Genomic DNA, 27660 nt, shown 5'->3' with positions numbered 1-27660 from the left:
TCTTCCTGTTGTGTCAGAGCCCTGTCCTCCCTGTCTTTTAATGCCTAAATAAACTTCATATTACAAATGTCCTGAAAACAAGGGATGCACCAATTCAAGATCGGATATCGGCGCAGATATTGACTAAATAGCTAGATCAGATCCATGACGCTGATCTATTCACTTCAATTCCACGTTTGTGACACACACTACATCACACTATGTGTCAACAGCACATGCAGCATGCCTGTAGACCACAAACACACAGCAACAATGTTTTACTAAGTTAGGAAAGTAGTGTTAACGGGATAGTTAAACATTTTGGCAAATTGGCCATAATCCCTATAGTTTTAGGTGGTTTGTTACCTTTAATTGATGGTGCAAGCTGTTTTTAGATCGGCGGAGCAGAGCCACGAGCTGCTCAGAGCTACGCTACGGAGGCTCATGGGATTTCTTGGTTTCCCTCATCAAACTCATCAAATACACAATCCAACAACTCCAAAACATTCTCATGGACAAGTTTGGACGTTTTAAACCTACCAATTAAACTTACTCCTAAAACTATAGGGATGGGCCAATTTGCCAAAATGTTTAACTATCCCTTTAAAGTTAAGCCTGATGCCTTAAATGTCTTCCACGTGGCAAGGTATACAGTAACTCAACACTAGTATTAGATCAGTATCATGTATCAGCTGTTGGGGGAAGCCCAGGGAATGGTAAAAAGCCAGATCGGTTCATCCCTACTGGAAAAACAAAGCAAATGATTCCACAGCAGACTGTAGCAAAACCAGACAAAATCAATATGATGAATATAGAAATATTGAAAGGTGATCAATAAATTGGGTCAAAATGCCAGAACAATAGCTCAAATAATACTTCTATCTGAAAATGTGAAACGATAATTGATCCAACAACATATTACAGCTTTGAAAATGTAGAATATCTATATCTAAGGATTTATTTCCCCCCAGGAAAAAGACTGGTGGCGTGAAGCAGTTAAAGTGAAAGATACCAAACTCTGAATTATGCAATATCTTTTAAGCACCAGCACACCCAACCTCATAAGCCCACCCAAATCATCCAAACCCCACCTACCCCACATAAAGCACCCTTGTCCCCCTTGCATATCCTGGGGACACAGGGCAATTTAGCCTTTAATTAATTGATGCTGCTTCCTTGCTGTAAAAAGACAATAAATGAGGGTAGGGTGTGGGCCGGGGTGCTGTGTCAGTGCAGCTAATGACTGTACAGGCCTGTGGAGGGTGGGTGGTTGATGAATTAGGCAGGAGTGAACTTTACACCCCGCTCTTTCCACTGGGAGTGAAAGGGAGGGAGACGGAGGGTGCAGGAGTAAAGAGCGGGTGGGGGAGGAGGGAGAGAGATGACAAGGCCTATCATGGTGATGGAGTGGCTGTGCTCCTCTTGACTGCACACTGCTGTTTGCTCTCATTCTCATTCTCCACCTGTTCAGACACACAGACAGGGACAGAGACATGCTGCTTCTCAAACACACGTCTGATGGATCCATCTCTCCTATAAAACCGCGCCGCAGCCCTCAGACAGCATAAAGAATCTGCACAGTAAACAGAAGAGAAACACAAGTGCTCTATATAAGCACATATGCACTAATCTTACTGTAGCCTGCTGGGACACAAACATCAGTCTTCACACACACAGAGATGCATGCACAGTCAACAAACACCTGCAGAATCTGGAGACTGTGTTTACATGCATCAGCCTTTAGTGACTCTAGACTGGGTTAATATATTTAGGTCATACAGGTCAAATTCAAAGGCAACCTTGGTAAATAACAATGCCTGAAAGAATACCTATCCTAACAATACTGCGAACAACAGAATAGAGAGGAAAATAGAGGTGAAGGACGTTGGCCCTGTGATAAAAGGTTCTTCTTACCACCGACGTTGTTATTGCTGTGGAAACCGTATACTTTGCAAACTTCAGCTTTTCTGAGCAAATAAGTGTCTACATGTTTTAAGCTTTGTGATGATGCATAATTCTGAAAATTGTATTATTTCATTTGGGCTTCATACAGTTTGTCCAGCTCAATAGATTTCCTAAGTACAAAGTAAATTAGCTGAAAGCAGTTTCACATTTCGTCATTTGGCAGATGCTTTTATCCCAAACACCAAATCACAGCTGTGAGTCAGTGTACTGTAGGTTGATGAGTAGCAAAGTTTAAGTCCTTTTAGTTTAGCCCAGTATCCCACATGTTGAAATCCACTGTAAATTATACAGTGGATTACAGTGTGCCATTCATGAAGTATTATTAAGAAGAATAGAGAAGAATAGCTACTTTATTGTCATTCAAAAATACACAGTGTGCATAGAACGAAATTTCGTTTCACTGACTCTTGATATATGTGTATATATTTTTTTTTTTTTTTTTAGAAGAATAGCTACTTTAGTTAATAAATTTAATAAGTATTATTCGTTTACCTTAAAGGGATAGTTCAACATTTTGGCAAATTGGCCCATTGCCATAATCCCTATAGTTTTAGGAGTAGGTTCGTTACCTTTAATTGTTGGTGCAAGCTGTTTTTAGAATGGTGGAGCAGAGCAGCAAGCTGCTCATAGCTACGCTACGGGGGCTAATGGGATTTCTTGGTTTCCCTCACAACTTGTCCACAAGAGCGTTTTGGAGTTGTTGGATTGTGTATTTGATGAGGGAAACCAAGAAATCCCATTAGCCTCTGTAGCGTAGCTCTGAGCAGCTCGCAGCTCTGCTCCGCCGTTCTAAAATAGCTTGCAACTAAAGGTAACTAACCCACTCTTAATACTATAGGGATTATGGCAATGGGCCAATTTGCCAAAATGTTGAACTACCCCTTAAACCCTGACCCAACACTACCTGTCAAACCCAAACCTAACGCTGTTTGTCAAACCACAACCACAGTCTTGTATTTAAAAACATTTGGTACCTATAGAAACAATGTGAAAACAGTGGATAACAGATATTTCATTACCCTGAAAGTGCCCAATGACCCAGACCAGCGACCATGAGGAGATGGACCGGAGAATGAGGTCAACCTGATGTTTCTACAAGATAAAATGGATCTAACCAGATTATTCTTTCATCTTGTTTTCATTTCTGACCTTTACCGGAAGCTCAAAGATTGTAGATTATTAGAAACCAGATAAAAGTGTTGTGTCCCCTCTGTGCAGTGTATATACAGTAGCTACAGCACCTATATGTCTGCGCCCTTCACTTCCTGTTCCCCCACCCCACTGAGGTGATAAGTGACCAAACAGGGGTGCCAGCGCACTTGCTCCACATTCCCCGCTGAAAAGAACAAGTCTTTGATAAATTAACTCATCACCAGATATTAAAATTAATGAGGGCCGTGCAATGCTTTAAAAAATACAGCCCTGGCCTATTATTCTAAAGGACAAAGCAGGCGTTCGTCGCTGCTGGCTAGATCCCCCCCACCACCCCCACCCTCACCACCACCCTAACTCACACTCACACTCACACACACACACACACACACACACACACACACACACACACACACACACACACACACACACACACACACACACACACACACACCTAGCTTCTCTTCTTTGCCCCAGTAGAGCACTGGGTGGAACAGCTGTCACAGCAGTTAATTTGGGAGGGTGGGATTGTGGAGGGTAGAGGGAGGTGGGAGAGATGAGGGTTGCACAGATAGAGCTCCCAAACTGGCACTGGGCGGTTGTGAGGAGATAGCGATGCTGCAGCAGGGGTGACACCTGTGGAGAAAAGGGCACACACAGCAGGAGTGTGTATGTATGTGTTTTTATGAGTATTCATGTGAGCATGTGAGCACATTTAACTTTAACATGGGTTTTGCTTGTGGTTGCTATATGGTTACTCTGCTGATTGTTCTGGGAGATTGTAACGGTATCTGCACAGGTGTGATGCATGTCTAATGTGTGTGACATTGTGTTTTGGGAGATAGAGAGGGGGAGAATGTAGAGAGAGAGAAAATGAGAGAAAAACATAAATCACGCTGCAGATGAAAGAAAACAAATGGTGAGTCAGTTCATGTTCTTCTAATTAGAAATCACACCAGTCTTCCAGCCTGACAGCTAATAGCTTGAATTTACTGACAGATTGATCCGAATGGGCACCCAAATTTGTTTCACTCCTTCATATTGATTTAAATGTGTTGCTTGAAAAGCACTAATTAATAATGATAATAAAGGTGTCAGAGATCATTAGCATCATTTTCCGCATTCCCGGTTCTTCTTCCCCCCTCTCTCCTGGGCCGCCCGGTCCTGAACGGCAGGACTCTCCGGTTTCCTGCATGTGACTCTTCAGTGGCACATTCGCAGCACTGGAAAAATATTTTGTAATGACAGGAAATGTGTATGTAACTCTGTTTTCGCATGATTTATGGCTTGATTCCTTATAATAAGCAACCTAATTACAGGAGCTATTAAAATTACATGCAGCCAAACCAATTAAGTTGTCTGGCTCTCCGAGTGTGTTTCCTGTGGGGGCATTTAAGGTTCATCAGCAGTTTAGGAGCACAGTGATTTTATTGAGATATACAGAAGATCATACAGTAAGTGAGGCCTTATAACATGTAAGTCTATAAATGTATATATATGAGGTTTACTTTATGAGCTGGGTGGACATACAGGAAATTGCACTTGATAATTGTTATATTGGAGAATTAATTAGCCATACTAGATATTAAAACAAGCAGCTACTAATCATCTGACTTTCTGATTTAGCACTTAGTATAAGATAGTATAACAGATAGTGTAAGAAAGTCATTTCTATTGACAGGATACCTGAGCTGCTGCTCTGGATGACAGAGGAATAATTGGCAAGTTGACCATCCTTGGTTTAATCTTTTTCTATCGTATACATTTCCTCAGTCACCCTCATCTCTGTGCTTTCCTTCCACTGTTTACATCTCTAGTGTTGGTTTTCCACTGAATTTAACAACCAGCAACCAGAATTTGATGAAAGCCTTCTCCTTGGACTCACACCAGCTCTTGTTTGACTAAACGCAAACCTGTTGATTTGTGGTCCTCATTTATTCCCACGTCATCCCCAGTCAGTGTTTACCATTTTTCCTTTCATCTTCCCAAATGCTGAACCAAATTGTTTCCTAACTAACCAAATGGCCTGCACAGCTTTAAAAGCTATATTATGAAAGCTTGAGGCTTGGGCAGATAAATGCATGGGATGCTCGGAGCCTCAAACCCCGAGGCTGAGGCTGATAAATCAGATCTAAGGTTCCTGTGCGGAGCCGAGAAGCCGCATACTCATACACAAATGGCATCGTGCCCAACAGTTTAACATTTTAAGAGCTCTGTAACTCAGAACGGCAACAAGAGTTTTATATGGCTTGTAATGTATAATTATACATCAGAAGTAATGTTAGAAAGGTGCATTATGGTGTCAGAGGTGGGAACACTGTCTTCCCAATGTCCAACATTTAATCAAGGCTTGACTATAAACTACTATTAAACCAACAAGCTCATCAGTGGATGTGGACTAAGACTCTCCCTCATGTCTGTCTTCATCCCTTTGTTTTTTTCCCTGCTCTGTCCTCTCAGACGTTCCACCTGTGCCTGTGCTCTTTGTTTTTGTCCTTCTGAGAAGGAGAAAAGGGAGGGGAGGGTGTGAAAGAGCTGCCGTGTGAAGATAAAGCTATTTGGTACTGTCACAAGTCTCCCATTGAAGAAGGATGGGAGGGGTGTGTGTGGGGGGCTGAACAAGCGCGGGGAGCGACGGAGGAGTGGATCGGTCCATCCATCATGACCACGCAGGACTGACACAACAAAAGATGGAGTGCTGGGAGAGGCCTCTCGGCTGCGAGGGGCCGGGGAACTCGAAACAATATTTTTTGGCGCCTGTCAGGCTGTCCAATAAAGGAGGCCGATATATGAACTATCTAGCACTGATGTAATGCGCCTCATAAATCTGCTTTAATTACTCGGCGTGGGGACAGCCAGTGGGAGCCCGCGCCTGGATTTATGGCGTCTCCGCTTGGCATCTTAACGACTCTGTGCTTTTAATATCATTACCCTGTAATTTATTATGCTGCCAGGGTGCACACCCAAACCTTCAGCATAACTCTTGTTTATTTATGCCCGTTTAAAGGCCACTTCAGTGACACAGGCATTTAGCACATTTCAGTTGGGCTTTAATCATTTGTCCTAATGAGGCCATTATGCAGTGGTGTCCTTTGGCTGGCTCTGGCTGTGGCTTGATGGTGCGGGCCAAGCCCTGGGAAGCCAGCGAGGTGGCAAGACACAGTTTGCTGGGTCATGGTCCCGTGTGAGTGCGTGTGCGTCTGTGTGTTTGTGTGTATCTTTATGTGTGCACTCCTGCTCCGGATCCAGTGCCACTCTCTGGGAGGCCGGAGTCTGAATGGCAGCATTTAGTTCTGGGTGTTCTCGTCCGCAGCAGCGACTCGGATCAGCCACGCTGGCACAACACGTCCCGTCTCTTCCTTTATCTCCCTCTTCCTGTCCGAAGATCATGCGCTCCTCTTCGTCCGCGTCCCACCGTTTACCTCTGGGTCTCCTTCTCCTTATTCATCCGCTTTTTGTACCTTTTCCTTCCTCCAGTTCATCCTCCTCTACGTCTCACTTGTCTGACTGCTGAGGAAGAGTGAGCAGAGGAAAGAAGGAGGAGAAAGACAAGGGTGAGTGGGAGGTAAAAAATGAGAGCGGGGTGAGGAAAGGCTCTGCACCGCTGCTGCCATGTCATGCTAATGGTTTCCAGATCAGGCTCCACATTACACCCAGGCGAGAGCCCGTCTCACCCGTCTCCCCTAATGCTAGCTGCTAAATGCCTGCGCAACCGCCGGTGACAGTGACATATTAGTTTTGCGTCCCTCTGCAATCTGATACCTCTGAGTTTGCCACCATACTAAAGATTTGATTAATGTTGTTCCATTTGGAGCCTGTAATTGGCTGCGACTGCGGTGCAGAATAATCAGGCGTCCCCATTCAGAGCAGCGAGCGAGTACAGGGAGGGAGGGAGAGGAAAGAGGGCAGCAATGCTAACGAGCAAGCTAGTTAATTAAGCCTGCAGCACGGTGGCGACAGTTACTGATGACTCCTATGACAATCCGCCCCTTCTCCTCTCCACTTCCTCCGCCTCCTCCTGCTGCTGCTACTCCTGCTCCTCTCATTTCCTCCTCTCAGACACCCACCGCCTGCGTGGAGCGAGCTGCTGATGTGAGATTCACAGGCTCCTTGTACATTTTGAGTGTTTCTGCTGGACAGTGATGATTACTCAAAGTGTGCACAGGTACATGGCTGGTTCAGGCCTCGACCGACTGAGAATCCTCTTGTTATTCTCTGCTTCACCTTTTCACGTTAAAAGTTTGCAAATCTTTCATTACCATCCAATTCTGGCACGCCATATGCTGCACTGTGATCACTACTGCTCTCTGTGCTGGTTTGCTGCATGTGCTGCTCTTGATGTATACAGATAGGCCTATAGGTTTGCAAAGCAACTACACTGTAAAAAAAAAAAAAAAAAAAAAGGGAACACAAGGTCACAGCCGCTGTTATGGGGGAAAATGTTAATTTAAGCCAAAGTTAAAGGGATATTCCGGCGTAAATTTAACCCATGGTACTCACCGTGAGACCGAGCAGACAAAAGACAAAAAGAAAACTCAACCACTCTCCTCCAGCCCCTTGCTAGTTGTGGGAAAGCCCTGACAAGTCGATTACCAAATGCATCTATATGTTTCCAATAATGACTAGCGAGTGTTCAGTTGAGTTGCTCAAACTATCACAGTCAGTAAAGCGTGCTTGCATTTTGGAACTAAACGTCTCTGGACTCCTTACTTTTCTATTACATTCTGTAATCAACTTGTTAGGGCTTCTGCATATAGGAAGCGGCTGGAGGAGAGTGGGTGAGTTCTGTTTTGGTCTCTTTTCAATAGAAACCAGGCAAAGCTAGCAGGTGTTTGATGCCTTGTATTATAATCTGGGACCCCATACTGAAGTATGGTGCTGTTCTGAGCATTATTTGTGGCTATGAGTGGCCTTTTTTCTCTTGGCTCCATATAAAGCAGTATTTTGCTATCTGGCTGTCTGTGCTGAAGTTGCTACAACTAGAGAAGTTTGCGGTCGGCAAACTTGACCTCTTGAGGGGGTGTTCTACTCGGTCTATAGGTGCATTAGACCATGGGTTAAACTTATGCCAGAATATCCCTTTAATATGAGGCTTCAATACACCTGAGTTAACTCAATTATGTGAGTGTCTTTCAGCACTGGAGGAGGTTTCATATGCTTATACCATACTGTCATACATATATTTAAGCAATTAGAATAGGCAACCAGGACTATCTTATGGCTAAACAAAATAACCCCATGGGAATGACTCCTCCTCTTTGTTGGCCATAGGCATTGAACATAACCCTGAGGCAGATAGAAGAGAGGATAGGCAGAAACATCTCAGTCAAAAGGCCACAGGGCATGGCCGAAAACATTTTTTAATTTACTTTTTTATGTTCATGATGAACTATAGCAGTCTAAATAAAGGCTTTTTATACTTTGTTCCGTAAGAGCTGCCTTGGCTCCTTCTTTTTCGAATGTATATATTGATGTGACATATACTGAAGTAGAATTATGAAGTGAGTGTGCAAGTACCGTATTGTATCTACTGTTTATGGCCCTGAACATTTCAGTGTCCAGGAAAATATAGAGTAAAAAGTTAATTACAAAACAGAGTAGAAGTACAAAGTAAATACAAATTATTATCCAGACCATGATTAAGACTTTTTGGAAAACATTAAATAATTATTATGTGTGTAATTGTAACATCTTCACATACAATTTTACAACTACAGTTAACATCTACCTCCTACGGTAACACTTTTTCTATAACACTGTATAAGATGAGATGTTGTGGCACACTGAGTGGTAATGTGACCTCTCCTTTCAGCTGCAGCTGCAGCACAGTGATCTGCCATAAACGTAACAGACACAGCAATCACTGCACTTTACTGAGAACCAGGAACATGAAAAAGAAGAAGGAAAAAAAAACGCTGTTCTTTGCCTTGGTAAAATAATTGCGAGTCAGTCGTTACATTGTGTGTGTGACAGCTTATTTAGCTGATGGCTGTCACTGAACTGTAAAACAGCAATTAAATGAGTGTGGGATTCATCATGTTCATGTCACGGCCTTGTCTCCTGGCATCGCTCTCAGACACAGAATACCTTCCCTGACAGACGATCAATCACAACCAGTCAGACAGTAAAACTGGTACTTCTTTATTAAACTGTAATATTATAGGACCACAGGAATATTTGTCACATTTATTGTCTCATCAGCGTGTCACCTCACTGGTTCTTCTTCAAGGGTGTTCGGCAACAAAACGATGCTGAGAGAAAGAGGAAGTCTGTGTGCTGGCTGGAGTGTCCTTGAGCAAGACACTGGACCAAGTCTTAGTATTTACAGATTAAGACTAAGGGCCCTAGTTTGCTGGCGCAGCGCAGGTGGCGCAAGGTAGCGCAGCCGGTCTAATGCAAGTTTCGACCAGCGCAGCCTAGCGCAAAGTCAGATTGGAAGATTGGCAGATCGCGCTGCGCTGAGATAGGCGTGGCCGCGCAGCAGGGGGAGGCGTCACAGATTCAGCTTGGTGCAGTGGAAGTTTCGTCCGAAAATGTCCCGCCGAAGTTGCGCTGAAAGCTCGCCACCTCCAACCAGGTCTAGTCTCAGCGCAGCGCGGAGCGCAGCAGGTGCAGTGGAAGTTTGGCTGACTGACCTGCAGTGCACACACGTCACCAAGACCTCACAGGCAGATCTCCACAGTTCCAGGCACATTTCAATGCAATAAATATCCACAATAACCACTATTTAATGCAACTAATGGAATCAACACGTGAATTTATATCTATATAGATTGTCCCGTCACATCTGACGTCAGATCAAAGCAGAGATCAAAGGCTGTGGCACGCGTAATGGAAACTCCACCTGAATTAACACAGCAGGGACGAACTGGCACTGAAAAGCAGCTGTGGATGTCCCAAAAGCAGGACTGAGGGTGAATGACTGCATGTCGCTGCCGTGTTGAGATACCACTCTGCCCTTGTGATGATCCCCTTTATTTATTTATTTATTTATTTACTTATTAATTCATAACCGCGTGCGACCGCATCACGCAGCCGTAATGAAAAACAAAACACAAATCTTCATCTCTCTTAGTCCACCACCACTGCCTCGGTATCAGATAGTCAGTATATAGCCTACTACAGTATACTCTCTATCACAGAAAAAAAGAGAAAAAAAGAGACGGACAGAGAGAGAGAGAGAGAGAGAGAGAGAGAGAGAGAGAGAGAGAGAGAGAGAGAGAGCGTCCTTTACGCGGATTTCATCCGTTACGCATGGTGTTTGTTTATCTTTGTCTCATCATCTTGCACAGGGTTTGAATAAATGTGAGTTTCTTTATTAGTTTATTAGTTGTTGTTTCTTATACTATTGGGCAGGGGTTCTCAGTGTATCAGATCAAACCTGATTAAGGATATTTGTATTATTATTAGTAAACTCATTGTTGGTCACTCTGAGCTCGGACCTCCGGGGAAACAGCTGTTTCCTCCGGGGAGAGGTTCGGCCTCTGGCGTCGCTGTCTCCTCCGTCCATGTCCAAGTATAAAATGACAAACTTGCAGCGCGCATCACCCTCCGCGCAGTTAAAGGTGAGGAGAGGAGCTCATTTGATTGGTGAAGATCTGACTCGGCTGTGTCAAACCCACTCCACGCCTTTCTCTCCTCCTTCTGTCTCCCTCCCGCCCTCTCTCCTCCCTCTTCGCCGTTTGCGCCGGTGGGAGGGACGAGGGGAGGGTTTACGCTGGTCTAAGTCTGACTGCGCGGCCCACGAATCTTGCGAAATGGACCTGGGCCACACCCCGTTGGCGTGGCGAAGCTGCGCTGACGTTAGACTTCACCTGGTCGACGAAACTAGGGCCCAATGGCCCAATCCCATTTCTCTTTTTTACCCCTACCCCTTCCCCTACCCCTTGCCCCTCGCCCCTTGAAACGGAGCTACAAGGGGTAGGGGTAGAAAGTCAACCCCTCCGAATTGGGACACCCCTTCAACAATCACATACGTCATCACGTAGTCTCACTGGCTTTTTACGTAAGCTGATGCGGCGAGCTTTTGCCAGAAATCAAATAGCGTGTTCCATATAACTTAATAAAATAAGATAAAACTTAATGCAGACTGATCGGTTCATTGTAAAACATTTATTTACTGATGTAAATGTGGTGATTTCTGTACACAGAGCCCAGAGGCAGCGCTGCCTGCTCCTCTGACTGGTACATGAAGCATAACTTTTCATCCAAATAAACTAGTGCTACTGCCACAATTGTCAGATTTCATCAATGAGACCAACATTTAAATGCTAAAAATAAGTTAACATGCTGGTGGTAAACCTCTAAAAACCCGCGGATTAGTTAATTAACGACCGCCTTCTCTCCCGGCGGGACCGGGACGAGGACGTAATTTGGCCGGTGGAGCAGCGCTGCAGACCGGCTGCTGTCTCTGTGAGGAGCCGCTCCTCCTGGAGCTTCACTTCTCCGAAAAATCGTCGGAGCAAACTTCTAACCCGCCGTCATTTGGGTAAACTAACCGCACATTTGGGACCTAAATAGTTACTTTCTCGCAAGAAAAAATATTAAAACTTAATAAAGTGACGTAATAACCGCGCTACAGTGAGAAATAAAACAGCTTTTCGTTTTACAGCCACCGCTGCCGGCTGCCGCAAGATGCATTCTGGGAAACTTTTCATACCCCTCCGTTTGGAGTGTGCCTCTGAAAAATCTCCGTTTGGAGGGGTATGTAGCCCTACCACTTCTCCCTACCCCTCTGTCCTAACGGGGATTGGGACACCCCTACCCCTACACGTTAACGCGCAAAACGGAGGGGTAGGGGTAAGTGGTAGGGCCAAGGGGTGAAATGGGATTGGGCCTAAGGCTGTGCTGCATAGTGTAATGTTTTGGGTTTAATGAAAACTATTGTGCACTGTTGCCCTGAATACAAAGGATTATGCTGCAGAGAAACATTAAAGCAGATATTTGAGCCCTCAGCCAGAGCTGGTGTGTCTGCACAAGGAAACAAGGTATCCATGGCACAATCTTGAGGTTTGTCCATGTTTGAAACTGAATCTCACTCAGAGGTTGCTGGAGTGGCAGCACCACAGACTTTATAGAAAGAATGACATCATTTCTAGAGCTCTGTTGTGTCTGTGTTACAGGCTGAGTTGGGCCTTGTGTCTCATTCATGAAACGTTAGTAAATCTGTGTGTAGATTTGCACATAAAAGCTCACGCTACTAAAACTCTACTCCGGATTCATGAACGGTGCGGTAAACTCAGATTTGATCGTAAGCACGTGTGTAAGTTCATGAATGCCAACCCATCGTAAACTAACAACACGCCCCCGGTGATCAGCAATTAGCATAGATCTCCAAACATGAATAGCCATATAAGGAGATCCTGACCACCATATAAGGAGGTAGGTGCATCCTGTTCACCTGCGGCCATGATGCAAACAAGGAAAGAGGGAGAGAGAAAAAAAAAAGAGAGATCGCGGATCGAAGTCATTTTGGGTGAAGTGGAGTCCAGAAAAAATATTTAATTCTCCTGGTGTGACTGGGACAGGTCAATCAAAGGTGTAGAAGTAACAGATGTAGTGAATTAAGTATCCTATCTTAGTGAACCCAGAACAGTTCGATTTGAAACATGAAATAAAAAAATAAAAAAAATACACACAACGACACAACTACAGCAGCCACGGGAGGAGGAGGCTCTTCACAGCCTCAGCTGGTTGTATCAACACGTGAAGTTGTATTGGCAGGTTATATTGTTACAGATGCACCAGCGTCTCAGCTCCATCCAAACCGGTGCCAACAGGATGACGTGTGCGTCCACGAGCGTGTAGCAACGTGAAGCACACACTCTGCATCGCATATCACATTTTTGGAAGAAAAGTTTTTCTGGTTTTATATCACATTATTTTCATCATTAGATGGAGCCTTGACGTGTTTGTGCGTGTCCGATCCCTAAAACGTCTCTCTCTCCAAATATTTCTAATTGTTTGTCATGTTTAAATTACGTGTTTCAAAGGTATCAATTGATGAATGCGGAAATCCACGTAAATTTCCGCTGCACAGGTTTTACACACAAATCCGCGCTGCTCACGTTTCATGAATGAGACCCGAACGTACAGTACAAGTTTGGACACACCTTTTCATTCAATGTTTATTCTTTTCTTTATTTCTTTATTTTTATGACTTTCTACATTGTAGATTTATACTGAAGACGTCAAAACTATGATGGAACACATATGGAATTATGTAGGAAACACAAAAGTGTTAAACAAAGCAGATTATGTTTTAGATTTTAGATTCTTCAAAGTAACCACCTTTTGCTTTGATGACAGCTTTGCACACTCATCAGCTTCATGAGGCCATCACCTGGACTGGTTTTCCAACAGTCTTGAAGGAGTTCAGAGGAGCTGAGCTCTTGTTGGCTGTACCGTTGACAGTACCACACTGTCAACATGTCTATGTCCCCTGTAAATCTGGACATTTTAACATGAGAGTCTATGGGGATAGAGATTGACCCACTTTTGGAGTCAGACTCTAGTGGCCATTCAAGGAACAACAGTCTTTGTTACTTGCCAACAAGTAGCTGATTGTGTTTACAACTTATTTCTACAGATTTAGGAAAATGCAGAATTTTGTCCAGATATCACATCAGATATTTTTTTTGCAGTATGACCTCTTGATCAACAGACTGAAGCCGTGCACCTCTCCCTCTGCAGCATTTGAGTGTGTCGTCTGTTATTAGACTCCACTGAATGACGAGCTCTGCGTAGCCTTAAGCTCAGTGTAACGTGACTTGTGCAACATTAGGAAAGTGTTTCTGTTGAATTGCGTTCTTTGACTTTATGATGAACTCACAACACACACAGACCTGCCCATTGGAGCTCTTCCACCCAAATATGGCTGCTTCCTCAAGCCTGTTGTTATTGGGACGCAGTGTCTCTATATTTGTGTGCGAGAGGGAAAGAGAGAGATAGATTGTGTGTGTGTGTGTGTGTGTGTGTGTGTGTCTGTGTGTGTGTTGAGAGAGCGGAGGTGTGAGAATAGGGGTGATGACAGCATATGAGTGCTGTGTTTGGAGAGAGCTTTGGCCTTAGCTGTTTTGTCTACATGCCAGCTCTCTCTCTCTCTGTGTGTGTGTGTTGTGTGTGTGTTTGTGTGTGAGGTATCAGTCCCGAGCTGCCACCCAGTAGACTAATGACAGGACAAACAGCAGGTTAATTCTGTCTCTCTCACTACCTGTATGTTTATGTGTTGAAAGCTCTCTCTCACTCTCCGAGCTCCCTGACAGTTGTGACATTACTGAACAGCAGGGCCAGCAGTCCTCCAGTGTGTGTCTGTGACTGATGACAGCAAATAGAGAAAAACAGCATGTGCAGCCTGGGACGGCCTGGGTGAGGAGGACAGTGGGAGGAGAGAAATGATTCATGTGTCGGGAGGAGGAGGAGGAGGAGAGTGAGGAAGAAGGGCGGACTCAGTGGCTTCTTGAACCCACGCTGACCTTAATCCGACCCCTCTGATCTCCCACTGACCCCGCACTGAGCAGGTTGAACAGCAGCCACACTGACTCACAAAGGCATGAAAAGAGTTTGTGTCGGCATGTGACTTTAGGTTGTTTTTGTTCAGTGGAGAAAACTTTTCCTCCTCACTCGGTCATTTATCCAGATGAACAATTAAAACATTACAGTATCAGAAGGTGTGTATACATGTACAACAACACAGCTCATCCCAAGGGTGTGAAACAAAGGAAATAATTCAATTTGAATCCATTTCCACTTTGTGTCTTCATGATGCATGGATGGCTAAATTCTAATTTAATAATCCAATTTTCGTTTTCAAGTTTGATGCATTATTACTGACGACTATTGGAGCTGAAAACTCCTTAGTAGAGAGATCATTTTCACTGTACTTACTGTAAGCACAGACACATGCAAAATTAAACATGAAATTGACTTTTAACTTTAAAACTGTTTTTTTAAAAAGTGAATTTAATTAAACTAACTTTAAACCAAAGAAATAGTTGATTGTTAACATAGTAGTAAAGACTGACCCTAAAGGGGGAAGACTTTCAGACAGATCAAAATAATGTGTTCTCACATGGTGTGCATACAAATTTAGTTTTTAATTGAAAACCAGATTTGTTTTCACTTCGGCAGCTGGGAAAGTTCATTCTGGTTTTGAGCAGACTTCTATAAAACTTGGACATTTCTCTTAGAAAGGAGAGACAAAGTGAGACACACACATCGTCACCCTGTTTAACATCTGGTGCTGTGCCAGTGCACTTCACTGAGGCCCCTGACATATACTAACTGAGGGGGGTCTCTCCTTTTGAAAGCTACCAGGCAAATTAGGCTCAGTTCAAAAGGTTCTCAGCATCCCATCCATTTATAAGGGGATGATTTATTGTCCGAGTGCTCCCTCTTTAAGCGGCGGGCTGGAGGAGGAATGGTAAACATTGACATAAATCTCAAGGGATTTTCGCAATTGCAAATTGCGGCTCTCTCACTTTAGCCTTCTCTCTCCTACAGTGTCTCCTCCTTCATTCCCCCGGGAATCAACACAAAATGTCTTGTAAACAAACCCACGTGTCCCGTACAGCGGCAGACATGCGAAAGCTCCACTCCCACTCTAAGGCTTAAAAGTGATGTGATAACATTTGGGATGACAATCAGTTTTCCTGAGCAGTCACTTGTCACTGTGGCTTTGTGGATTGAGTTTCCTTTACTGTCCCTCAATTGGCCTGTTCAGATAATGTTGTTGGGAAATGCATTCAAGTGTAGAAAAATGCATGTCCAGACTGAATGAAACCAACATTTTTGACTGCATACAAAGTGAACGATTTAAGCAGGTGAGCTTGAATATGCATGAACTGAGGTGACAAACTGGGGGTATGTTTCTGTAATGGCTGTACGGCTGGTAGGCTACAATGGCTGTCTGGGGCAAATAAACACTGATTGCAAAAATACTCCTGTGGTCAGATTAAAATGCAAACAAGTTGGGTTCACTTGCTGAAGGTACTTTAGAGGGGCTGTTTGTTTTCTCCACAGCCAGACCTTCACAGCTTTCTTGATGGGAGGGTGTTATGGTGATTTGGTGCTAGAGCTTCAACCACCGGCAACAACTCAGCGTGACCCTACTCAGGCCGTGGATTCATCCTATTAACCGTTATTCTACCACTTCAATGAGTTTAGAAACATTATTTTAAGGCCGAGAAACTACATAGTGTTGCCTTAATGCCAAACTTGCAACTTTCGGGCTGTTTTTTCAGCTATTAATGCTAATGTTAGCTATGTAGCAAAAGCTAAACCTAAAAATAGCTACAACTATAAAGCTGCCCCCTGTTTTTGAGGGGAGCGTACCTATGTTACCCAGGTCCTATGTTCCCCGATGGGGGAACAGGACCCTCTTTTTGAAAAAGGGTCCTATGTTCCCCGTTTTTCCCCAAAAGGGTCCTATGTTCCCCGTTTTTCCCCAAAAGGGTCCTATGTTCCCCGGTCACAATATACTGGGGAACATAGGACCCCTTTTCTAAAAAAGGGTCCTATGTTCCCCGCTGTTGCTGGTCGATGGACTCTCTCTACTTATCTGGACTCTCTCTATCTATCTGGCCTGTCTAACCTCTACCTGGTCTTTTTACTAAACTTAGCCTAAACCCAACCAATGGGACAATTCCACTTCTCGCTCAAAGTCACAACTCAACTTCTCATTCAGAAATAGGCAAAAATCTGCAAAGTCACAACTGCACTTCCAGGTATGGGACCAAAAATTGCATGTTCCCCGGGTCCTTTTGGAAAAAAGTGGGGAACATAGGACCCTTTTTTAAAAAAAGGATTCTATGTTCCCCGGTCACATACAAAGCGGGGAACATAGGACCCTTTTGGGGAAAAGCGGGGAACATGGGACCTTTTTTTAGAAAAAGGGTCCTATGTTCCCCGGTCCCATACAAAGTGGGGAACATAGGACCTGGGGAACATAGGGATGATCCCTTTTTGGAGACAGTTGTTTTCATTTTGCAAACCAATTTTATTGTTTTGGGTCGCTCACAACTTCCATCAGTGTTTCCAGCCATAGAGGGTAGCTTTTCTATTTTTGCCTTCCTGTCCCTGAAGACGAAGTTAGCAGCTAGCTGCTAAACATAACACTCCCTGAGGAGCTCTAAGTGGACAACGAATGTTGAACTTAGACACCAGATAACCAGTAGCACAACTCCAAATGTTATTTTTGTTCCATATCTGCTGGATGAGTAAATTAGCAAATATTTGCTAACAAGTTTACAATATTAGCAATTCAAGATGAAAATGTCAGTGTTTGTTTGCCACTTGTTTTCGTTGCCACCAAGTGGCGAAAAATACGAGTTGTGAGAGAGCACCTCGTTGGACAGTTTCTCCTCATGCCCTCAAAATCCAGACTTACACTGTATCAGCTCAGTTACACAATGAAGATGATTCATTTAAGAAATAAGTCAACAAATGCAGGATTTTTTTTTTTTTCACGACAATGACAAACATCTGGTGGAGAAATAGTTGTCGCCTGTCTCATCTCTGTTTGCTTCTTTTTGTGGAGACACTGGTCGGTCAGTCTCCACCCACATGGTGTTTTTCCAGCGAAGCCCTTCATGTCAGAGGCCTCAGCTGTTTTGACGCTGGGGCTTGGACTGGACGCAGCTGATTTATGAGTCTGGAGTTGCCGAGACAAGACAGAGAGAAAGCAAAAAAGAAGAGACAAACAGAGAGATGGTGTGGATGAATAGGCCGGGATCACTTGTCTCCTCGCCTTCCTGCCAGTCCGCCTGCTGGGCTGTGGCTCTGCGGTGTGTCGACCCCCCCTGTAATTACACCTTACGACTTGCTCCACAGTAAATTCTACATAAATCTTGTGACGCCCCCCGATTACATCCCCCCTTGCTCTCCCCATACACACACACACACACACACACACCCCTTATCATGCAAACATCGTAATCCCTGCCCGCAATTTCCTCCCTTTATTGGCAGTCACTTCTGATTTAATGGTGCTTTGATGATTGCACAGTAAAATACTACATGGGGTGAGATCGGTCCAGATTGCGTGGTGGCAGGATGTGTGTATGTGTGTGTGTGTGTAGATGCGTGTGTCCCTGTCAGCTTTCACTGTCAGTGTGTTTGCTGACAGAATCCAGGCCTTGCTAGTTTTGGGTTGGCATCCGTCAATAGAGGCCTGTGCGGCCCGGCCAAGCCTGTGTAGCTGTGCTGTTTTCTGTTTTGAATCAGTGTAAACAGCCGTCCCCTGTTGCCCCTCTGGCACCAAAATAACATAAAGGAATCTTTACTTTCAAAGACACACACTTTTAAACCCAGTCATCGTTCAACAGGATTGTCTGCATGCAACCCCCCTGGCCTGTCATGAGTTACATGCTGCTACAGTGAGGTTGTGCAAGGTGAGGACGCGAGCCAATCAGAAAGCAGGGGCGGGGCTTTTTGCAGTTTTTGGAGTAAAACAACAAAAAACACAAAAATAGGGAATGGCCAAGGCTAAAATTTACTTAAAGGACAATATTGATAGGAATATTATTAAGCTAGCAGGCCAAGGGAGTGGGCAGAACCAGCTGTCATTAAGTGTGTGTGTGTGTGTGTACTTGTATAACTATACTTGTGAGGACCAGTTTGAGTTTTAAACCATCAGAGTGAGGACATTTTGGGAAAGTGAGGACATTTTGGCCGGTTCTCACTTTCTCAGACCCCTTCCAAGGGCTGTTTGAGGGTTAAGACTTTATAATAACTAGGTTATTATAATTAGGTTTAAGTTAGATTCAGAGTAGCTAATGATGTTAGACATTTGTTTTGAATGGTTAAGGTTAGGGTAAGGGGCTAGGGAATACATTATGTCAATGATATGTCACAAAGATAGCCATACAAACATGTGTGTGTGTGTCTGTGTCTGTGTGTGTGATTGATAGTCTGGCTTCTTCTGTCAACACCTCTGTCATCGTTCGTCATGGAGTCACAGGGTCACAGAGTGTGTGTGTGTGTGTGTGTGTGTGTGTGTGTGTGTGTGTGTGTGTGTGTGTGTGTGTGTGTGTGTGTGTGTGTGTGTGTGTGTGTGTGTGTGTGTGTGTGTGTGTGTGTGTGTGTGTGTGTGTGTGTGTGTGTGTGTGTGTGTTTGCATGAGTGGGTGTCAGGGGCTGAGGATCTTTCACCCTGAGCTTTTGTTTGGCCAGAGGTCCTTATAAACATTTACCAAAGGAACTTTTTTTCTTCTTTTTTTCCCAGCATAGTGGTGATCAATTAATATTATGCTCACATTTGGCTATTGACTAACGGTTTCACAAAGTCACAGTTGTTAATCACTTGTGACACTTATCCACAGCCAGTTACAGTAGCCTATGTGATATTGCATTTTTCCAACTGGGCCCCGGGAAAAACTTTGGCAGCCCCTTTGTGATCATGTTGGACTCAGGATAAGAATTTGTTATTAAAAAATTGTCTTTCTGTGCCTTTAAGAGAAGAAACCAGATTTGGTAAAATGGTGTAAAGGTGATTTGGTAAAATGGTCCAAGTGAGAAGTCGAGGATGTAGCCTAGTTAAAAAAAACTGTTGTGGTACAGAACACAAACGCACTATAATCAACTGACATGATGGCGTTGTATTTGCGTTCAGCCTGGTGTCGTCAGCGCTCTGTTTGCTTCTCTTCTATTCTTTGTTCTCCCATCCAGGTTTTTAATGCACTAAACGTGGTGGATCATTCCTTTACAAGTAACTTGTTCCATCCTGAACATGTTTCTGTCTCCGTGCTTTCAGATTAATTGATTTGACTGTCACCAGAGTGTTGCCTCCCACTGATAATTAACAACTTGGATGGGAGTGTGTGGAAGGCATTTTCATTCCACTCAGATCTGTTAAGAAAAGCCAGGCTGCTCTAAAGCTGCTCTGCTGTCCCAGGGTGTAGTGTGTGTGTTGTAAACACCAGCGTGCCACCATATTGTCTGGCAGCAGATCATATTTTACCATGTTAACACACCATCTGTTTACCCTCATAAACATTCATTACACATAAATGAGTACACACAGCAGGCTGCCACATCAGAGAGCGGTGGCACACACACCCACACACACACACACACACATGGAGGCTGACAAATACTCCCCTGTATGGATACACACAGACACACACTTGCATAATATATGAATGTATACAAATATCCTATACAAACATATAAGCTGACATAGTACGTGTGCACTGCACTAGTGTATTTCACTCACACTCTCTTATGAACACACACACACTCCTACAAACAAACATCTGGATTCATTCATTAAGCCTCAGCCTCGCCTGCATCTCAGAGAGTTGCTTCTTCGCTCACAAAGTAAAACACATTGTTTGGACAAAACCACCATACAGTACAGTATTATTAACAAGCTAGTGCTAACATTAGCTTTCAATAGCATATAACATATGGCACAGTCGACCATACTGTGTCCTCCCCTCAAACATTCAATGCATGAGGTTCTGATGTTGATTCATACTGTAGGCTATGAGTTACTAGGCAGCCAGGCTACAGTCCTCAACGCAGGTGTCCCCGGTTCAAATCCCGCGTCGGGCAGACCTTTCCTGCATGTCATTTCCCCTCTCTCTGCCTCCCCCTTTCCTGTCTATCTCACTATGTGCTATCAAATAAAGGCAAAAACGCCAAAAAATATACTTAAAAAAAAAAATCTGCAACTTTAAAAGCAGTTATGCTAACTTCCTGAATCCATCCAATCCATTAATGAGCAGCTGATCAAGTGTCAACAAAAGTAAAGGTGCTGCTAAAAAGGTTCATTCATCCAGCTGTTTCTTATATCAAAAATGGTCCACACTACCACAATCTGAACCTGCAGGTTACAGTCTTCACCATCTTAAAGGTGACATGTCTACAGTTAGAGATGTTAAGGTTCTCACAGAAGGGATCCAAACCTGGGACCCCCTGCTGGCTTATATTAGCAATAGTTTATTCTTGATGATGCAGAGGATGCTTCTTTAAAGGTAGAGTCTAGAGTTTTTTGTGCCAAAATAAACACTTGACTTACAGTATACAAATGAAATCCGGCTTAATCATCACCTGTGGGCTTCTAGTCTTGTGTGGTGGTGACAGCGCCCCTCCCCACGCCTGTATTTTGCTCTTTTGCTTTTTTTGTTGTGCACGGGAACACTTCTGGGTGCAGAGTCGTGTTTTTTCTCCAGCCAATGACAGAGCTCAGGTGAAGCTCCGTGCAGCAGAGTAGGAGGGCTGCTAGCCCCGCTAGCTCGACACTTACTTCCGCTAGTGGTTAGTGGCTAGCATCAGCCGCTAGCCCCCGCTTCCCAGCTCACCACAACGGCCCTCCTACTTGTTACAGCATCATTCTCAAGGCTCCCGTTGTCGGTGACAACCGGGTCTCAGCCCGCTGCTCCACCACTTCACTCGGACTGTATTTCCTTTTCTTTGCAGTCCTGACTAGTCCTGACAACTGCTGCTGTCAGGGAGGAGGCTGCACAGTTGAGCCCGAGAGGAGGGGCCTAGTTTGAATGTGTTAACTGCAACGAACAAACCTCCAGAATCTACCTTTAAAGAATTGGCTGTTGGAAAGAGAGAACCCCCCCCCCATACCCTTTTTTTGATGTTTTTTATTTGATTTACTTATTTCTTTATTATTTTTTCCTCTATATCATTCTAATATTTTACTTTTGTCTTACTCTAGGCTACTTTAATTACTTATTATATGTTGCTAACAATTCAGATGTTTACTGTGACTGCACACAGATAGTGGGATTCTTGTTAGGGTTTTTTTCTTATAATGCAGATGATCTGTGGTAGGCTAATGTGAAGCTGATGTGCTTTCCTCTACTGTCTGCAGAAACTGAATAAAGAAATTTGGGTGGGGTGACATGTGAAATAATATGCAAATAGGAGTTGTTTGTTGAATTATTGCTGTGTTAACTTAACTGAAACCTGTGATGGCTTCCCACAGCTGAATATCATCCCAGTTTTCCAGGTCCCAGACTGGGGACATCCCAGTCTGGTCTGCTGACAACAGACAGGTTTATTCTTCATGAATCACTCAGTGGCTGCTTAATGTGAGGTTATTTACCCATATCAAGTTCTGTTGCCAGCTGTCAGAGACGGCATTTATAGTAACGAGTAAACAGTTGGTCTGAGTTTGTTTGCGTCTAATTGCAAAATGGTATGGAGAGAGAGAGAGATAGAGGGAGAGAGGGAGGAGGAGGAGGTGGAGGAAGAGGGGGAGACTGGGGAGAAAAAGGGAGGGACAAGTGGAGGGGGTGAAGAGGGATGAGGGGGGGGGGGGGGGGGGGTTCTGGCTGGTCTGACAGAGGTCCATTCATTCTCCATGCTAGAGCAGACAGAGAGCTGGCACTGAGGGACACAGTCCATAAATCAGAGGCCATCACACCCTGCTGACACACACAAACACACACACACACACGGATACACACACAGACAGGACCCACAAACGAACACCCACAAACACACATGCAGAACAGCAGGGTTACATGCATATTCTTAAACACACAGAGACACATGTTTACACACACACACGCAGACATGTCTGCACGCAGCATGATGCACATTATTCTATCCGCACACGCATTTCACACGCACATTTGAACTTCCCATTAGCTGGTCCTGCTGCAGTCTGAGTGTGTTTTTTCAATGGAGTCTCAGTCTCCTAACCTGCACATAAATATAAATGAGATAAGTCAGTTTCTTACTCTTCCCCAGCTCAGAGAAAAGACTCTGTTTCCTTATCACCTTACAAAAACTCCCCCGCAGCCCCCCCCCTCCTCCACCCCTCACTCTCTAGCTCCTCTCTTTCTTTTACATCCTTTGTTTTGGTCTGTGGCTCTAATGGAGGATGCACTCTAGCAGGCTAATGATCGCCTTGGCCGAGGGTTATCGATCACACCCGTGATTGATCTGAGGATCCCTCTGATTATTGGGTCATTAATCAGGCCTGGATTACCCTATCAATGGAGCTGCCACTGACTGGCCCAGTCAGGAGATGGATGAGGAGAGGAGAGGAGAGGAGAGGAGAGGAGAGGAGAGGAGAGGAGAGGAGAGGAGAGGAGAGGATATGAGAGGAGAGGAGAGGAGAGGAGAAAAAAAAAGAGATGTGAAAAAAGAGGGCAGACAAGATCAAATAGGGTAGGCTAGGGGGAAGGCTTGTACTTCAGTACTTGAGATTCTGTAGCAGCCTCTACACTATGATAAAGTTTAGCGGACTGGGTGAGAATATCTAAAAGCCGACACTGACTTTCATAGACGTACACGTTCATGCTCTTCAGTTGTCTATTGGTCGGAACTGAACCTGCTGCTCTCTTTACAGCAACATTTAGCTTTTTATTCACACTGACACCCCCAATAAACTCACAAACGGTTTCCTGTCCGGGTGAAAAGTTTGTGTCAGTGGGGAAGTATACCAAGCACATTGTTTACAGCTCCCTCTGAATCCTCCAGAAGTACAAGCATGGGACAAAATGTATCAAATAATTTTTGTTTGTGTAACCTCACCTAACAATTCACTTTCATCATTGATTAATTATTTATTATCTCGGCATAAATGTTCTTGAAACAGTAAAGGTTTTTGTTTTTTCTAGAGTTTTCACTGTATCACATGATCTGCTCACTTGTCATGTGACCTCATTATGGCAGATGAGTCATGTGATCAGAGGAGATTGTACTGTATATGGAGAACACTGACCTCTCTGTTTCAAAGCTCCAGAAAAACAACAATTCTAGTAACTTTATTAATACAGGATTTTTATTAATAGTTTTACAAAGAGCTGAAAACTAATACGCAACAACTGTTTGTATATTCATTCATTCATTCATTTTCTATACCGCTTATCCTGCACTAGGGTCAGGTCTATCTTCGGGCGAGAGGCGGGTTACACCCTGGACACTTCGCCAGTCTATCGCAGGACTAACATACTGTATATAGACAGACAACCATTCACACTGTCATTCACACCTATGGGCAATTTAGAGTTGCCAATTAACCTAACCTGCATGTCTTTGGTCTGTGGGAGGAATCCGGAGTACCTGGAGAGAACCCACGCATGCACGGGGAGAACATGCAAACTCCAAAATCTTGTCTCATGTTTTATTTGCTGATATAGAGGTGCACTAAAGCTCAGGAAACAGAGATAAGTGGTTATGGTTTAGGTTAATGGACCAGTAAAGAAATGAGCTTATGGCCCCAAGATTGCATCTTTAAGCTTTGATGGGATGAGAGTGAGGAAGGTGTTATAGCGTAAATGCGAATCCACTGCAACACCAACACACCTACTGCTTTTTCTTCCTAACCATGTCTCTAAATGAGCCATCAAAACCCACAGCCAGTTGCTCCTCTACAACATGTGAATTGTTTGACACAAAGTGGGCAAACATCGCTGATGTTTTACTTCCCTGTCAAGCACAATGTCAAATATTTATCTTCTCAGTTCATCTTACAGGAAAGTCCCATTGTTGTCTGTCCATCCTCACTGTGGCTGCTGGATTTGTCAGTCTGGTGTTCGAGTGTTAAAAGCGGTTGTATATGAAACGAGCACAAACAGGCACACATATAGTTTGGACCTCAGACCTCAACTCTCATGAGGATTTCCCCCGAACAGAGTGTACCATGGGAAAGTGTGTGCCTGGGTCTGGCTGTGGTGAAGGGGCTGAACGTGAGACTGTGTGATTATGCACAGTACACATATCTGTGGCGACCTTTAGATCATCATCTGTTTCTGTGTACCATCACTGTCTGTCCCTGCAGATCACGGACCGACCGACACAGAGACCCAGCTGGAGACCTGCTGGAGGAGGACGCGAGTCGGTGTCTAATGTTGGGAATGTTAAGGGGAATTCACCCAGGAATTTGGTCAACAGACATAAACATCATCCATGTGTCCTTCATAAATCACGGGCTCTGCCGCTGCCTTCTGTTGAGCATCCTCGAGCACCGCCGCACCACAAAAGTCTGAGAATGAGAGCGTGATCGTAAATCTCTTGAAGTATGCCTATTTGTATCAAAACATAGTTAAAGTATAAAGTGAAAGTACTGGTTTGGTCTCTCTGACTGACATGTTATTATGACATCTCAGTGTGTAATCAGCAGTTATGGTGGAGCTAGTTGGATCTACTTTATAGAGGCTACAGTTTTTTAGTGACACGGGATACATCTGGTTTTGACCAACAATTCTGTGTTCAGTTTTCTGACTTTGGAGAGATAATGGGTCATTTGAACATTTATTGGGGAAACTATGTGACGATAGCAACAGAAGTGTATCATGGAGCAGGCCCAGAGCATCTTCATTGTGTAACAGTTTAGGAAGACAACTTTGGGACAATCAGCTTTCTCAGTTAAAGTGGCAGATGTGGAATTCCGTCAGGGTGTAAACCAGGTTTAAAGTGTTTAAAAAACGTCTTAAGCTTCGGCTAAAATCGCAACCACAAATAAATGACCTTTCTTCATTGTTTTGTTGCATATCTTTGATCTTGCTCAGGGTTTTGTTTTACTTTTTATTTGGTGCAATTTCTATATTTCACTGAGTTTGGGAGCCGTCCAGGGCTTTGGGTGGAGCCGGCCCAGGTGTGGCACAAGCATAGACTGTGTGTTATCTACATTTTTTATTACTATTGAACAGCTCAGATTGATATCTGTTGCTGTAGTTAAGGTCAGATTACTATTGTTGCTAAACAGATTAACTTTATTTTTTAACATACATATTGTTGATATATAGGTTAATTTCCTATTTATATCAACTGTTACTGAATGGCTTGTATTTTCTTTGTGGCTCTAGTTGTTCTGTCTCATTTGCTGCCCGGGGACAACAAATGCAAATTAGCTAATTGCTAACTGTGGTACAATTGTCAATTTCCCGACATATAAACACTAAGATAAACTACTAATGAAATTAAACAGGTTGAAACAGAAACATGTAGTAGCATAAAATGCAAATAGCTATAGTTCACAACTTTGAGGTAAGTTGTGTACAGAGGTCAGAGGAAAATGTAGCGTAGGCTACTTTCCACCACTGCAGTCCAGCATGTTTTGAATGAAATAAAACTTACAAAAGGAAGATTAAAAAAAAAAAAAAAAAGCAAACCACTGCTTTGTGGTTCATAAAAATGTTTAATATATGTTGTTTCTTAATATAATCAGGCAAATTACTGGGAGAAAGCTAATCGCCAATAAATATGCTAACATAGTAGCATTTGTCTAGCTAATTAAGGCAGTGGACCTTCGACTGAATTTTTGACAGAATTGCAAAAAGAATATTTCGGTCTACTGTCATTTTGTGAAGGAGCTGGTTTGTGTTAAATCTCCAGCTGGTAGCAGGAGAACAAAACAAGGACTCAACAAAATAACTGGAATAACACCAGTCAAACTTCAAACAGTGGAAAGCTAATGGAAATATAGTACCGCTGTTTGAGGTCAGCTTGTTGTTGGCCATTGTAGTTTGTCCTTGTAAATATGTCAAATTATATTTTTCTTACTGAAATCACACATAAATCTGTCATAAACAACAAAATTGGTAGCAAATAATTGTTCTCTCTTCAAACTTCGGGGTAATTTGTTATCAACGTGTCAGATAAAATAGCCCATATGTCATTTTGAAATATAGTTCTTGAAATACAAATCATAATATGTTATTAAACATTTGCTGTCATTACAGTGTGAAAAGAAATAAGCATACAAATGAAGCTCTAGCTATGTGTGATTTCACAGCTCTTTGCCAAACTCTATCAATGACTGTAGCTGTTACAAATCAGGCGGCAGCAAATCTTTCCCCTGAGAAAGGCAGGAAAGTAGTTTCTCTGAAGTGAGTATTGATAGGATTGTGTGTAATGGTCCTCTTTTGTGTCTGATCCATGTATGTCTCGTTGTGGTCCCGGTCCCCTGCTGAGAGACAGACAGATATAGGCCCCATTATGGATGAATGGCCACCTTTGATCGATGACCTGAGGGACTAAATACAGATCAGCCATCGATACATGTTTCCGCACATGCACACACACGCACTCAGCGCTCTATAATTTCATTTATCATTTATTAGAAAGCAGAGACAAATCCCAGGTGGAGGGGAGATAATGATCCAGAGACTGAGGCTGCATCTGCAGGTCGGTGTGTAAAAAGCGGAGCCAGTGACATGAGGAAGGATGCTTCCATCTTCTTCTTCCCTTTCTCTGTCCTCCTTCAGCTGCGTGTGTTTACATTCATTTCCCATCACTCTTATGACCTCATATCCCCGTTAACTTCGCAGTCAAGATGTGCTGTTTCCATGCATTGTCATATCAGACTCACAAATAACACTGCACAAGTGCACAGGATATTCTGAGAGCATCATCATTTAGTCGCACCATAAAGACCCGCTGTAAGAGGGATGAGGTACTTAAACATATCGTCTGACCCTGAGAACAATAGAAGAATGAAGCACAGCAAACACAGCTCAAGTACAGTGCTCTTCAGCAGGACTAGACGGGCTCAGGCTGAATCCCCACTCACCTCCAAGCTCCACTAATAAAAACCTTAACAAGGATCTTTCCATAAACAGCCGGCGCCAGTTGTTCTTTCTTCTCCTTGTTGTTT

The sequence above is a fragment of the Trachurus trachurus genome, assembly GCF_905171665.1.
Source record: "Trachurus trachurus genome assembly, chromosome: 9".
In the NCBI taxonomy this organism is placed as follows: Eukaryota; Metazoa; Chordata; class Actinopteri; order Carangiformes; family Carangidae; genus Trachurus; species Trachurus trachurus.
This window is presented reverse-complemented; position numbering follows the sequence as displayed.